The sequence below is a fragment of the Taudactylus pleione genome, unplaced genomic scaffold (genome assembly GCF_031769625.1).
Source record: "Taudactylus pleione unplaced genomic scaffold, aTauple2 ptg000070l, whole genome shotgun sequence".
Taxonomy (NCBI): Eukaryota; Metazoa; Chordata; class Amphibia; order Anura; family Myobatrachidae; genus Taudactylus; species Taudactylus pleione.
This window is the reverse complement of record NW_028284472.1, coordinates 3,851,687-3,865,885: the sequence shown is the minus strand read 5'-3', so window position 1 is coordinate 3,865,885 and position 14,199 is coordinate 3,851,687.

The following is a 14,199-nucleotide window of genomic DNA, read 5'->3' as shown; positions in this document are numbered from 1 at the left end:
TGTGGGGAACGAAAGCCGGACTGAAGTGGGTCCAATAAGTTGTGTTAGTTAAGAAACTGTGTGAGGCGGGTGTAGACAAGTCTCTCAAGTAGCTTGGAGGGGCATGGGAGATAGCACGGTAATTTGAGAGAGTGTTAGGGTGAGAATATTGTTTTTTCAGAATGGGAGTAATCATTGAATGCCTGTTCAGTGATGGAAAGATGCCAGTAGAGAGAGAGATTGCAGATTTTAGCTAGGGTTGGGATGAGCACAGGAGACGGCTCTACTGATTTGTGAGGTATAGGTTCTAGAGGAGAGGTAATAGAGTAGGAAGATGAGAAGAGTGTAGGTACTTCATCTTTGTGAGGTCAAATGAAGAGAATGTGCAGGTAGGGAATTGAGCAGGTCACTAGCTGAGGATGAGCATACCATTCATTTAGAATCTTATCAATCTTAAAATAGGAAGCAAGATCATATGCACAGATAGTAGCAGGTGGGTTGGGTGAAGGATGGGTAAGAAGCAGTTTAAATGTATTAAAAAGTCGCTTGGGGTTAGAGGCTTGAGCAGAGATAAGAGATTAGAAATATGTTTGTTTGGCAGCGTCCAGAGCAGTACGATAAGAGTTGTTGTAGATAGTCTTATGTGAGGAAGTTACTTTGAGTACATGACTTTCGCCACTGACGTTCTACTTTACGTGAGAGTTTTTGTAGATGCCTTAGAATGCCACGGTTGATGTCTAAGTCTACGTGGTGTGTGATGGGTAGCTGAATCCACTTCATCAAGGGCTTTTTCTAGAATCTGGTTTAGGTGTGATGCAGCAGTCTCAGGAGAAGTGAATGCAGAAATTGGTGAGAGTCGTTGTTGTAGAGAGGTAGATAGTTGTTGAAAGTTAATAGCATTAATATTTCTGTGGGTTTTAGGAGGTTTGGTTGATTTCAATGACATTGAGGTTGATGTAATGGAGAAGAGTGTGCAGGTGATAAGGTTGTGATCTGAGAGAGGAAAAGGAGCATTAGTGAAATCACAAACTGAGTATAGTCTGGTAAATACAAGATCAAGGCATGAGGAGATTGTGGACTGTCAATGGGGATATTGAAATCACCCATAATGATGGTGGAAATGTCTGAGGATATTAAGTGAGGGAGCCAGGCAGAAAAATGTTCCAGAAATTGTTGGGGTGGCCCAGGTGGGCTATAGCATCTTGTAGAGAGAAAGGGGTGAAAGTCCTAATAGAATGTACTTCAAATTATGTAAATGTGAGTGAGGGTACCTGTGGGAGAACTATTTATGTGAAAGATTGGGAGAGTAATATTCCTACCCCTCCTCCTTTGTAAGTTACCATGTGAAAAGTGTCTGATTTATGTAAGTCATGTTTCTGTTATTGCCAGAAGGTTGAATTAAAGAGATCATGAATGGATTTTAGCTTATTGCAGACAGAGCGTACATTCCATAAGGTACATTTTAGTGACAATGTTTATGAGGTTAGCTGGATTTATAGTTCATTGTGGGAGTGGCATGTGGGTTGGGCCTGGATTTGGTGATATGTCACCAGCTAATAGAAGCAGCAGGAGAGAGATAAATATTTGTGGGATTTGTCTGAAAGATTTTTATGGCGACAGGTTGTAGATGTTATTGTCAGTGTGTATAGATTAGAGATGTGCACTGACCACCGTGTTTTGGATCTGGATCTCCCCTGATTTTGGATCTGGCTTGGTTTTGCCAAAACCTCACCTCCGTGTTTTGTTTTTCGATTTTGGATCTGGATTTTTTCTTAAATCATAAAAACAGCTAAAATCACATAAAATGGCCCTTTTTCGTTCCTACAGTATTATTAACCTCAATAACATTATTTCCACACGTTTCCAGTAAATTTTGACCACCTCACAGCTCACACTATTGATTTTTTGCATCTTGTTAAGGGCCAAAAAGTTGCATCCAGCTAGCTGGCTCAAAACTGAGTGATAAATAGAGTTGAGGACTGTGCAAAGATGATGGTTGGGGTACCCCTTGAGCATTGAAGAATTGATAGTTGGTGCAGCCCCTGGCTGAAGAATTGATAATTGGTGCAGCCTCTGGCTGAAGAATTGATAGTTAATTGTTGATGCAGCTGATTAGTAGTGGAACACTGATTAGTCCCGCAACAGCCTTGAGGCCTGGAACTCTTGGCAAGTTGCGGCCATTACAGCCTTGAGGGCTGGTGAGGAGTGATAACAGGTGGCCATTGGGCTGTGAAGCAGGATGCGGCCTTTGGGCCGTGTAGCAGCCTTATGCACTGAGAATCCTTGGCTGTATGTCACTGTTGTGCGACTTGTGACGTCGGGTTGACACAACAAGCAATTGGTTCAGAATTTTCTTTTAAAAAAAAAATGAAAGGGGCATGCAGGAGATGCTGTCTGTGGCCATTACAATTTCTGGACATTCATAAACCATAACATTAAAATGTCAGGCAGCAATGTCCCAACCAGCACATAATGGAAAGGATAAAGGTGCAAGATGGGCCCTCCAAACCACCCTTATGTTGTGTATATATGAAACAGGACATTCACAGTTTTAGAAACAATCACTTCAGCGACCGGGACTGCCACTTGCAGCTGAAATGATTGGTTTGTTTGGACCCCCCACAAAACAAGCTGCCAATGCACAGTGGACATTGGTGGCAATGATCCTATATACAAACTGGCTTTAAAATACATTAGATGTCGTAGTCATCATCATCTTCGTCCCCATCGGTGTGTGCATCCTCCTTTTCACACAATATGAATTTGTCCCCGCTGGAATCCACAAAGTCAGATGCTAATGTCTTTTTTGGACTTAAGTACTGGTAAAGGTCTTTCTTGTGGAATTTGTCATTCATTTTGATGAACATCATCTTTTCCACATTTTGGGGAAGTAACCTCCTACGATGATCACTGACAAGGTTCCCGGCTGCGCTGAAAACTCTTTCAGACTACACACTGGAGGGTGGGCAACTTAAGTACAGCAAAGACAGTTTGTGTAAGGGACTCCAAATTGCCTCTTTTTCCTGCCAGTAGTGAAACGGACTGTCTGACATGCCAATTTGGATTCTATCCCCAAAATAGTCATCCACTATTCTCTGAATGGTGAACATATCAGACAGTCACGGTAGACATGTCGCTCATTGTAGGCAGTTCTTTCAGACCCAACCAGATGTCATTAGATTTTGCTGACTGATCTGCATCACCACCAGCAATGGGTCTCAGGAAAATTTAGGTTTTTCCTGGCAGCTGTAGAAACTGAAGGAGGAGATGCTGTTTTTTCACCACCAGCTCTTTGCATCTTTTCAGATTTATGTCCATCAGAAGATGGACCTTTATGTCCATCAGAAGATGGACACAAGGTATGACTTAAACCTAAGTATAGTCGCCAAAAGATAGTGATCTGATTTCAAGAGATTGATAACTCTTGGATCCTGTCAAAGTGAATGAAGGGCTTGATCTACAAGTCCCACATACTTAGCGGAATCACTCCATTTCAGTTTCTCCAGCTGCTTTTGCAAAAGTCTGATTAGGGGAATGACCTGACTGAAGCTGGCAGCATCTGAAATAACTTCACATGTGGCAAGTTCAAAGGGTTTGAGAACCTTGCACAACACAGAAATGATTCTCCACTGTGCTTGACTAAGGTGCATTCCCGCTCCTTTCCCTATGTCATAGGCCATAGTGTTGCCTTAGATAGCCTTTTTCTGCTCCTTCATCAGCTGAAGCATATAGAGGGTAGAATTCCACCTAGTTACTACCTCTTGCTTCAGCTGATGGCAGGGCAAATTCAACAGTTCTTGCTGGTGCAGCAATCTTCGACACGCAGTTGCTGAATGTCGAAAATGTCCAGAAATCTTTTGGGCCACCGAGAGTATCTCCTGCACGCCCCTGTCATTTCTAATAAAATGTTGCACCACCAAATTCATTGTGTGAGCAAAACATTGGATATGTTCGAATTCGCTCACACGTAAAGTTTGCACAATATTGCTGCCATTGTCAGAAATCCCAAATCCCAAGGAGAGTCCATGTGGGGTATGCCATTTTGCAATGATTACCCTGAGTTTCTCTAAGAGGTTCTCTGCGGTATGCCTCTTACTGAAACCGGTGATACACAGAGTAGCCTGCCTCTGAATGAGCTGGCATATGTTAGCTGCTGCTGCTGTTTGCACTGTTGGAGGCAATACACCTACCCAGTGGGCTGTCACAGTCATGTAATCTTTAGTTTGCCCTGTCCCACTTGTCCACATATCCGTGGTTAAGTGGACAGTGGGCACAACGGCATTTCTGAGGACATTAATAAGGTTTTTTTTTAATGTCCTTGTACAGATTGGGAATTGCTATTCTAGAGAAGTGGAATCTAGAAGGGACATGGTATCAGGGACACATGACCTCCATTAACTGTGTAAAACCCACTGCATTAATGGCGGATACTGGACGCACATCTAATACCAGCATAGCTGTTATGGCGTCAGTAATCCGCTGTGCAACTGGATGTTTGCCATCATACATTTTCGCCAAATCAAAGGATTGTGTGACAGTTTGGTTGAACTTCTTGAACTACTAAAAGTAGTCTTCTTCCTGGTCCCCTTCTGGGATGAAGATCCACTCATAGCAGCAGCAGGCGTAACACTCAAGGATCCTTCTGAGGAACAACGGATAGGAGAGGAGTCGGTCCTTATGATACTGGATGCAAGACTACTTCCGATCACGAATGAGGATGTTAATGTTGATGCGCAGGTGTTGGTGGTGGATATTGCAGGTACTTGGACCAAGATAGAAGGGAGCAGCTTGGTGACACTGTACTGATTGTTGCTTGTTTTTTTGTTTTTTTTTAAATATTTTTTTTTATTGAAGCATCATGTATAATACATTTTGCATATACAGAAAATACAATGCAAAGACAAAAAAGCATTATAATAAAATGGTACAAATATATATTTCTGTATATTAAGTTACATTGTTACAATGAAACTTATGACAATTTCTTTTACAAATATATTCAGCAGATATATTATCATTTGTATAAACAATATATAACAAATTAAATTAAATAAAAGAATCCCCCCCCCCCCCTGCGGCCTACCTAGTCAGAAAATTAAAATGAAAAAATTCTCCCCCCCTCTGCGGCCTACCTAGTCAGAATCTCCATCTAAGGTGATGGGTGGATCATTATCAACCATTCTTAGTAAAGTACCAGGAAGTAGTATGGAGACTTTTATGTATTTGACGTCTTATATCTATGGACAATGTAGATATGTAACTTTCCCAAATATTGAAGAATCTCTCCGTTTTGCATTCTTTCTCCAAAATAATCTCCACCCATTCCATTCAAATTAAATGAAATATTTTAGATCTGAATAATGATAAGGATGGGGTGAATGTTGATATCCATTCTTGTGAAATAGTTTTGCGGCCTGCCGCACTTATAGCCATTAGTAGTCTTTTCCCTCCCTTGCTTATCTTAATATTTGGTGGCAGAATGCCTAATACAGCCCATTCTGCTGTTAATGGCAAATAATTAAAACTGGTTTCTGCATATTGTTTTATTTGTAGCCAGAATACTCTGACCAATGGACAAAGCCAGAAACCATGAAATTTGCGTTTTCCTCTCCACATCGGTAACAAGAATGTGAAGGTGAACGACCCATTTTAAAGCTTCTTTTTGGGGATAGATACGCTCGGTGGAAGATATTTAAAAACATCTCAGTTTCAAGTGCCCTCAGTAAGTCATTGATAGTTAATGAAGGAAAATGAATCAGCCACTTTGCCATACCTGTAGTTGAATTTGAATGCTCCATAATATTCGTTAAGGCAGTATAGTAGTGGGAAATAGCTTTCCCAGTAACAGGAGAACACATAAAAAGTGTATCTACCGAATTTTCCCAGTCACTATCTGTAAAGTTACTTACCACTGAAGTGATATAGTGCTTTGTTTGGAGGAACGCTATGGTCGGATATCTATCCGCTGCCTCTGAGAACGATAATAATTGTTTTGTGGTTTTATTGACCAAGCATCCTATGTTATTAATCCCTCCAATCTTCCACAACGTAAACGGAAAATTAGCATGGCCTGCTTGAAAGTTTAAATTGTGCAACAGTGGAAGATATAGCGTGTTATAAGTAGAGATGAGCGGTTCGGATTCTGTGGAATCCGAACCGCTCCAAACATTGGGGATCAAACATTGGGGATCAGAGCCCACCCGAACGCTGTTCGGGTTTTCCCCGTCTGACTCGGATCCCAGTACGAGGCCGAGCCGCAGCTCCCTGATGTAGGATTCTCGCGAGAGAATACAACATCAGGGCTCCTCTAGTGTAGGGCAGACCGCTGTGATAGCGGTCTGTCCTACACAGATCAAACACCCAGCCGACAGCGGCAGCTGTGTGTTTGTAATACAGCCAATGAGAGTCAGGCAGACTCTCATTGGCTGCTGTATGGAGGGAACCTGTAGGAGCTCACTCATGAACTCTGTCTTCCGCCTCACTCCTCAGCGCATGACAGCAGAGCGGACGGCGACGGGAGCGTGGATACAGGTAAGGGTTTTTTTTTAATGAGTGTGTAAGGGGGTATTAATGGGGGGGTATACTGCTAGTGGGGGGCATATTAATACTGGGGGCCTGCTAATGGGGGGCATACTACTACTACTGGGGGCCTGCTAAGGTAGGCCATACTACTACTACAAGGGGCCTGCTAGGGGGGGGGCATACTACTACTGGGGGCACTACTGCTGGGGGGCATGCTAATGGAGGGCCCTACTACTAAGGGGACTGCATAGGGGGCATTGTGTAAGGGACCCCGCTGCTGGGGGCAATTGTATAAGTGGCACTACTACTGTGGGCTTTGTGTATAAGGGTCACTACTGTGTGTCGTAACATAAATAAGAGACACTACTTTATGGTGTAGTGTGAATCAGGGCCTATGTGCGGTGTAATGTGAATAAGATTGTGCACTGTGACTCCTAGGGTCGTAGCCCACTTTGTAAAAAAGTACTGTGACTCTGCTGGCCGTACCCCACTGGGTGGGTGCACTACTTTTCATTTCTGCCACTGCTGTGTGGCAATGTGTCATAGATGTGCTTTATACTGTGGTGTCTGTGTCGTTGTGCCGCTGCTTTGTCGCTTAGTAACCAGTTAGCTCACTGCAACCTTTGGCCAATTATGTTGAAAACAATATTATAAGCTGTGGGGTGGTCTAAATTGACTGGAAATTTATGTTATTGAGGTTAATTATACTCTAAGAAGAAAAAAAGGACCAATTTATGTGATTTTAGCTTTTTTTTGTAAATTTTTGTAAAAAAAATCCAAAGCCAGTCACCGCAGTTTGGCAAATCCAAATCCAAAGCCGGACGACGAAATAGAACCAAATCCGGCAAAAATGGTCCGGCCACATCCCTAGTTATAAGAGCTTAACTTGGCTTTATGTCTAATCATATGCCAAAGCTTTCTGGTGTTCCATAATAATGGGTTCATTTTTAAGTCTGGAGGTATTTTTTGGTCTTAAAGATGTAAAAAAGGTATCAAACTCTTATTAGGTAAAAATTCTCTTTCTAATGAGTGTTTGCATAAATATTGCAGTCGTGGAGCCAATCATACAAATATCTGCACATAGCTCCCCAATTATATTGTTTTATGTCTGGAAATCTCAGTCTGCCGTTGCTTCTATTTTGTTGTAATCTAAGTAAACTTATTTTTGGTCTTTTACCATTCCAAATAAATCGCCTGAACATCTTATTAATATTTTTTAAATCTTTGACTGTTAAAAATAAGGGTAGAGCTTGAAGATAGTAGAGGAGTCTCGGAAAAGACACCATTTTAATTAAGTGTATTCTACCCAAATATGATAGGGAAATGTTTCTCCAACCCTCCAACTCCTCTGAGATCTTGTTTATAATTTGTGTATAGTTTAAAGAATAAAGATGCCAATACTTCGGGGCAAACATACCCCCAAATATTTAAAATGATTTTTAGTTTGATGAAGAAGGGTATTTCCCATCGTCAGCAGCTGCACAGGTCCCGAACCCAAGCAGAGTGCCACTGATTATTCCGCATTTACTGCAAATCCTGACAGTTTCTCAAATCTGTGTAGAATCTGGGAAATAGGGTTTAGAGAGATGGATGGATCAGCCAAATCTAATAGTACATCATCAGCAAATGCAGTTATTTCGATTTCCCTGGATCCAACACAAATTCCCCCAAACTCCGCACACCCATCCAATATGCGAAATAAAGGGTCTATCGCCAAATTGAATAACAGAGGAGAAAGGGCACAACCCTGTCTGGTTCCCCGATGTAACTATAGAACTACTGCGATGTCCGTTGATAATTACTGTTGTGGATGGTGTAGTGTACAAGTATTTCACCATATCCATGAATACAGAACCAAATTCTCTTTCTTGGAGTATGTTAAAGAGGTGTGGCCACAGAACTGAGTCAAATGCTTTCATTGTGTCCAGACTCAATAAAATGTTTTTGCTGGTGTGTACTTTTGATGATTCTATGATTGCCGCTATGGCTGCTCTTATCCCTAGAACGGAATTTCGGCCCTTCACAAACCCCAACTGGTGGGAAGTTAATAAATCGGGGAGAAACGATTGTAGGCGATTTGCCATAATCTTAGCAAAAAGTTTTGTGTCTGTATTCATTAGACTAATAGGTCTGTTTGAGTCCATAGAAGTACGGTAGGATCCTTTTGCGGTTTGGGAAGTAATATAGTATTCGTGTCTGTAAAATGTGGGAACCATGTGTGTCGGGTAAGTAGATCATTAAACAGTTTGACCAGGGCTGGTGCTACTTGTTGTTTTAATAGCTTAAAATATTCGTTGGATAGGCCATCCGGATCGGGAGATTTGCCCAAATGTAGACTCGAAATAACAAATAGAATTTCATCTATGGAAATATCTTTATTAAGCATTTCTTTTTGGTCCAGAGTTAGCTTAGGCAAAGTAGCCTCCAACAACATCTGACAATGGGCATCAGGATCAAATGGTTGATCTTTATATAAGGCTCAATAATAATTTTCAAATAATTTGACTATTTTCTCGTTAGAATTTACACTCAAATTTGTGGAGGGGTTTCTAATTGAAATACACATGTTCTTTTTTTTTTGTATGGGCTTAGACATTCGGGTAAGTAGTTTACCAGCCTTATTTTCCCATCTAAAAAAATTTTGTTTAGATAAGAGCGTCTTTTTTTCGCCTGGGACAAGAGTTAACTGTCTAGTGCTTGTTTAGCTAGTTTATATATCCCTCACTTAATGTCGCAGTGGGGTTATTAATATAGTCTTGTAATGCAGATGACATTGAATTATAAAGGGCATTATTGGTTTTCTTTGGCTCCCTGCGTTGTCTCAAAACATATTCTATGATGTGGCCTCGTAACACTGCCTTAGATGCCCCCCAGAAGATTGTCAGAGTCTCCCAGGCATGTAAATTATCATCCTGAAAATTCATCCATTGGGTGAGTAACAAATCTTTAAAATTATCAGAGTTATAGAGAGAGGCCGGGAAACGCCAAAAACCCGGACCACTAGTTGTGCGTCTCAATTTCAGGATTATAGATACTGGGGCATGATCTCATATTAAAATAGGATGAATATCAGCATCATGAATAAAAGAAACAAGTGCGTCTGATGTGAGGAATTTATCTATTCGTGACCATGTGTTGTGCACTGCAGAGTGGAATGTGATCATTTTCCCAGATGGATTAAATAATCTCCATATGTCAGTGAGCTGGAGGGTTGTGGAGAGGTTTTGGAATTGTTGCCAAAGTTGTTGTTTTTTTTTATTTGAATGAAGGGAAGAGGTTCCAAGATGGTTAAGGTCCTTACATCTACTCACTGTTACATGGCAACGGTTTCAAATGGCTTGGCAAAGGTTGTCCGAATTTGGGTAGAAATGATTCCACACATGAGATGTGGATTTTTTTGTCCTTTGCCCAGGTATGCTAACAGTGGGATTTTTCCCACCATGGGTTGCCTGATTGTGATTTACAGTTTTTGCACAAACATCCTCGGCATCAACATCCTAATCATCTTTGTTGTTATCGCCAACTACATAAATATCTTCTTTAGTTTGCCCTGTCTCCTCGTGCAATTCCACAGAAGCATCCTCGATTTCTACGTCAGCATGTTGACTTGTGCTGCTCATCCCCACATTTGCAGAGGGCACACAAATGGTGGAAGTACGATCCTCTTCAAATACAGTATTAGAAAGGCCAGGCTCACACTCTCACTCTCTGAATGGCAAGTGCTTTAAAAATTCTTAACCCTCTAGGTATCTGCTAATTAAGTAGATATTTTAAAAGTGTGACCCCCATCCCACCAATGTCGCATTTCATCCTTAAGTAATAGTTCTAATTTATGAAATCCTCTACTAAGTTCAGACATGGAATGTTCACCCTCATTTTCTCTCTCATTATTATGATCTACTTTCATATACATTTCCCTCCTAGAGAGACGGCTGGTAGTGCAAGTGAATTCAACCATATCAGACCACCTGATTGAACACACTCAATTGGTTCAAATGTGAAGACAAAAAATTAACTAAAGCAGCCTAAACTAATGACTAGAACAACTGATCACTTTCACAAATATATAAAAATTGCAAAAACGAGATTAGGCGCCCAGCCTATGGATGGACAGGACAACCTCAGTCACAATAACAGCCAGCCAGCCCCTATAGACAGGACAACAGCCAGCCAGCAAGCCCCTATGGATGGACAGGACCACCTCAGTCATAAGACTCACTCACAACAACAACCAGCCAGCTTCTATATGGACAACAGCCACCCTTTAGATAATTACAATTTATTAAGAACTCACAAGAATAAATAGACAAGACAATATTTGGTGATAAATGTTATTTCAATTTGTGTGTTAACTTTCAAGCAGTTGGGACTGTAAAAACATTAAAAAGGGAAGGATAAAAATAAAAAGGGACACATAAAAAAACAGCCAATCTTTAAGCAACATACTTGTAGCCAGCTCCTATGCAGTATGCACAACAGGACAGCACAGCTCCCTCCCTCTTCACTCTCCATAGCCGGAATGAAAAATGGCGGCGATCGCGGGACATTTATAGAATCCAAACCCACAAGAATCCGTAATCGGGATGATGAAGTTTTGCCTCGTTTTCAAATCAGAGTCAGGCAGGAAAACCCGAGCAGACTCGAATCTGACTTTGATCGCCAAAGCTCGGGTGGGTTCGGTTCTCAAGGAACTGAACCCGGTCATCCCTAATTATAATAGACTACTAATTAATAACAGAAGTTTTAAGATATAGAAATAATAAACATCTAAAACCACCTAGACCTTGATCGCGTAAAACAGTACCACAACCCCTTTTCCCCTTATACGACTTTAAAACATTACCATTTACAGGTTGTCTCCCATATCCAAATATTCCGAAATACGGACTTTTTTTTGGCTTGACTGAGAAAATGAAACCTTTTGATTTTTGATGGTTCAATGTACACAAACTTTGTCTTGGGCACAAATTATTACAAATATTGTATTAAATTACCTACAGGCTGTGTGAATAAGGTGTACATGAAACATAACTGAATTTTATGTATGAGCCACAAAATTATTGAAAATATTGTATAAAATTACCTGCAGGCTGTGTGTATAAGGTATAAAACACATAAATGCATTCTGTGTGTATATTTGGGTCCCATTCCCAAGATATTTCATTATGATATGCAAATATTCCAAAATACGGAATATTCCGTTATCCAAAATACCCCTGTTCCCAAGCATTTTGGATATCGGGGACTCAACCTGTATAAATATAACACATAATGTCAAGAAAAACACAAACTTTGAAAAAAATTATATTTCAAATGAGTTTCCTGGACAGGATTCATCGATTAATACCAGTCCAATGAGTGCCTCCTGAGTAAGGACTACCCAAATACAAAGAATCAGGCACTGAAATAAATTGTAATATACAGTTGAGAGCATTACAGTGATGCTAACCTAACCAAGAAATAGAATTGAGAAACAGTGTTCAATATTAACATCTGTATTCAATTTAATACTAAATGACAAAAATGTCCCTAAATATTTCAGTTCGGCCACCCTCAATATTCTTCCAAAACCAGGTAGAGATCTCACTCAACCAGGATCATATCGCCCTATTGATTACAAACTTTTGACAAAAATTTTGGCTAACAGATTAAAATTTATACTACCTTCAGTGATACACCAGGACCAAACTGGTTTCATAATGGGTCGGAATTCGGTGACAAATATCCGAAGGGTTTTATCAGCAAAATAGTCTCTGCACAACATTCAAATGATTACATTCCAAAAGCTATATTGTCTTTAGATGCCGAAAAGGCATTTGATATGGTACGCTGGGATCAAATGTTTGGACCTTATTGAAATTTGGTTTCCCCCTGAAATTTATATCTTTTTTGCAGACGTTATATAATAATTCTACCTCTCAGGTATTATGTAATGGATACCTTTCAGATTCATTTCCTATTGGAAGGGGGACAATACAAGGTTGCCCGCTATCACCCCTAATATTTGCACTGGCATTAAGAACCCTTGGTAATAGCCCTACGGCAATCTCCATTATTTAATGGAATACTAATAGGAAAAATAGCTTTATTTGCTGACAACATGCTACTATGTTTGTCACACCCTGAACACGTTCTTCCACTGGTATTGAATATTATTAAAAATGTTGGTTCTTTTTCAGGCTATAAAATTAATTTAGAAAAATCAGAGATTTTACCATTGTGGTAAACTTATCCTCATTAACTGAGGGAAATCCATTCAGCATGATCAAAGTTGTGGACAAGCAATTCAAATATCTAGGAATCTATATCCCCTCTAGAATTTCCGCACTACATGATATTACACCCCAATAATTAAAGAAATTTCTAAGATGCTAGATAATTGGAGCAATTTACCTCTGCCCCTTATGGGAAGAGTGACAGTTGTCAAAACAATTATATTTCCTAAGATCTCCTATATTATGCAGATGATTCCGATAAGAATCTCCAACACAGATATCAAAACTCTTTAAAAAACCTTTCAAAAATGTATTTGGAAAAGTGGAAGATCCAGGATAGCTCGTAATAAACTGCAATTAGCACACGATAAAGGTGGATTTGGGATTACCTGATCTTGTGCAATATTCTCACTCAATATTATTTCAATACATTTTAGACTGGTTACTTGAAAGGAGTATATATACTGTATATGATTTAGACTGTGCTCTTATGAGTCCTTATTCTCCAGGAGCTCTGTTACATACTCCCCGGTCTCAAATTCCTCCACATTTATTTGTTAATGGGCTTTTTAGAGACACCTGGTGGGCTATTAACAAGAAATTCAAACAAAATGCTAGGAGATCTAATCTCGTCCCGTTTTTGGGCAATTTATTATTTTCACCTGGTTTGGAGAATGCAGTTTTCATACGATTGAAAAATAAAGGCATAAGAAATACTGCGCATGTGTTTGATCCAGGTGGCCTGTTGTATTCTTTTCAAGCTTTACAAGAACGATTTAATTTATCATCTCAAAATTTTTATGCATATTTGCAATTGAGGCACTATGTAAACTCACTACCTGAAGCAGTTCCTTAAGGAAAAAGGTTCCATATAGATTGCGATATTTATATAGCGACTTATTAGGCATAGAAGAGGAAACATTTTGGTCACATACTGTAGCTGTCTGGCATACTGATATCCCAGAAATAACACAAAGTAGTCTCACTATTTGCAAATTATAATACAACTTTGCAAATTTTACAATCTAGTAATTTTAAAAAGTTCATATTAAGACTATTCACAGAGCTTACATATCACAATCACAGCGAAAACATTTTGTTTCAGAACATACTTCGGCCACATTTATTCACAACTTCTGGGATTGTAGATATATAAAACTTTTTTGGAACAAAATACTTACATTCATAAACAAGATATTTTCGGTCAAATTTGTTTTAGACCCATTGGCTTTTTTTTGTGCAAATTTCATACATTGGAATCTGGAGATTGATAAGGAACATCTACAATTCTTCTTGGTAGGTTTTGTTACAGTGGCAAAAAAGATTATTTTGAACCACTAGATATATTGTTCCTCTCCATCACTCACAGAGGTCAAACAATTATTGTTAAAAATAATGTATTTAGATAGAAAATCTGCTATTCCTGACATAGAAAAGGCTATTGTAAAATGTTACCGCAAATGGGGACCTTACATTGACACTC